This window comes from Pteropus vampyrus, unplaced genomic scaffold (genome assembly GCF_000151845.1).
Source record: "Pteropus vampyrus isolate Shadow unplaced genomic scaffold, Pvam_2.0 Scaffold50, whole genome shotgun sequence".
In the NCBI taxonomy this organism is placed as follows: Eukaryota; Metazoa; Chordata; class Mammalia; order Chiroptera; family Pteropodidae; genus Pteropus; species Pteropus vampyrus.
Window position 1 is genome coordinate 6,287,752 of NW_011888831.1, and position 2,242 is coordinate 6,289,993.

Genomic DNA, 2,242 nt, shown 5'->3' on the forward strand with positions numbered 1-2,242 from the left:
CCAAGTGAAGATAGGGAAACCCAGCTGCTTGCTGTGTGCTAGAGGAAAGCTGGCTATTTTCTGTGATAGTTGGTGCCAGGAGAACCAGAAGTTGGGGACCCCCAGCTGGAATGCCAGGGGTCTGTGAAGGTTTCATTATGATGTTAGGTGGCTTCCCGCAGTCCCATCCCCTGCAGGAAATGGCTGGATTGGGCACCCTCGGCTCTCCCTGGGAACCTGATGCCCTGGGGACTGAGCAATGCACACTTGGATCCAAGTATCATTCTGGGTCAGTCTCGGAGCTAAGATACAGCCAGGAGCCTCTCCCGCCCAGACTGATTGGCACTCCCCTTACTGGCATCTCCAGAGTGAAGGAGATGACTGATCTGATTCCTTTGTGGTTGAACAAGGGTTAACCTCAACCAGTGCCCTATATTCCCCTTGGCCTGGATAAGGGCAGGTGGTATCCATTTCAAGAAGACACGAACTCACCAGGGTGGAGGGGGTGGGGATGGAATGAATCTGATGCCTGGTTTCCGTGACAGCCCAAAGAGAAAAGAAGAGGAACACACTCAGCAGCCCTAAACAACCCCTAACTGCAGCGGGTCAGTGGTCCCCACCTCAACCTCACCCCAGCAAGAGGGCTGCTGACCTGAGGACTATCAATCAGAGGCTTGGGTGAAAGATTTTTCTTCTAGAGCATTTTGCTTCTCTCCAAGCTGCAAGAAAAAGACCACCCTCCCCTCCAACAAAGGAGTGCAGACTGAGGCATTCTGGAGATTCGGCCTCTAGCCCTCTGCCCCACAATCATTCAGCCCACCATCCTTCAACCATCCCATCAAGAAGTTCCTTTCAGATCAGACTTAAATCCCTCCAGCTGTAACCTCTATCAGAGGCTTGTCTTCTTTTGCCTTCAGGGGAGGAAAGCAGAGAATGGCCAGAAGAGACAGGGCTGTCTGTGCTTCAGCACCCTGCACCTCAGACTGTACTTCCCTGATCACAATCGCATCACCAGAACGAGGTCTCCTTGAGGGCAGGGGCTGTTCGTCTTTGTTCCCCAGGACCTACTACTTTGACTTCACTTCCTTCACCAGGCTTCTATGGCTGAAAACTACTTCCTTGATGATGGACAGAGACATGAGCTGAGGGGCAACATGGAACATCCCTGTGTAAGCAGAGGTATAATGGAAGTGGACATTTCAACCAGCCTAAAGGTTTGGACCTAAAGGTCATTCCAACATTTCCTGGGACTGTTATGTAGAGCCGAATGCTATGCTGGCCTGAGGGCTCAGTAGTGGACTTCAGGGACACATTCTGACCCTCACCTCACTTGCTATATAGTGATATCCTGCTCTCTGCCTCATTTTTCCCTTGGGAAGCAGATGGCTGCTCAGACTGAAATTCCTGTGACTCGGGAAGTGGCCCTCAAAAGGCATATTCCCCAAAGGGACAACTCCTGAACAAACTGCTCCCAGCCCACGGCCCCGAGGTCTCAGACCCAGGCCAAGTCTGCAGGCCTCAAGGTGAGACAACCCAGAGCAGGCTGAGCCAGTCTCTGGGTCCTGTCTCTCCACCCTGGAGAGAGTAATCGATGCCACGAGTGCCTACTTGTGGCCTGGAGGCCAAGGACAGAGTTGGGAAGTACCTGTGACCTGTGCCAGCCTTGATCCTGAAGAATGGTCAGGAGACCTCACCTTACTCCATCTTCTTGGAGGCCACCGTCCAGCCAAAGCTGGCTGACCCATTTGTTCTCACTAACTAGCAGGAACCAGAGCCCGCTGTGTGTGAAGAACCTCAAATCTTTCTTGTGGCCAGTGACCCCCAACTTCCTCAGAGCCTAGAAGCCAGGACCAAGCACCAGAGGGCAGGAGAGCGCCTTTCAGCACCTGGACAAGGCCCTCAGGGCTTCCCCAGGAGGATCTCTCTCCACTCCCCATTCCGGAGCCCGCTCTGGGGTCTCAGGAATCCAGGGGCTCTGCCCAGTCTGAGTAAACAGACTCTTATGGTGAGAACAGAGGGCACTGGGTGGGGCTGGGATGCCTGGGAATGTTACACAGCCTATTCTCTGATCCTTGACTTGTGAACCACCCCCCCCCACCCCCCACGCAGGCCTTTCCCACCTCCACACACTCACGCGGGAGGTGTCGCTGCTCAGCTGAGTGGGGCCGATTCTCCCACTACAAGGAACACAGACCTAGCTGGCAGCCCCTCCCCGCAGCCCTCACTGCCCCAGGGGAGGAGAGGCACAGTGTCCCGTACCCCA

General features: G+C 54.6%; 1 protein-coding gene across 3 annotated transcripts in view; it reads right to left on the minus strand.

Annotated features, from left to right (window-relative positions):
* Window positions 1-1,558, minus strand: part of ANKRD13B (ankyrin repeat domain 13B) — a 16,030-nt gene extending 14,472 nt beyond the window's left edge. The window contains exon 1 of one of the 3 annotated variants that reach the window (XM_011359922.2): window positions 472-1,555. The gene's annotated coding sequence lies outside the window, so the exon portion shown is untranslated. Of the gene's footprint in view, window positions 1-471 lie in introns of all 3 variants that reach the window. The other 2 variants (XM_023530549.1, XM_023530548.1) reach the window with 2 other exon arrangements.
* Between the last annotated feature and the right edge of the window lie 684 nt (window positions 1,559-2,242).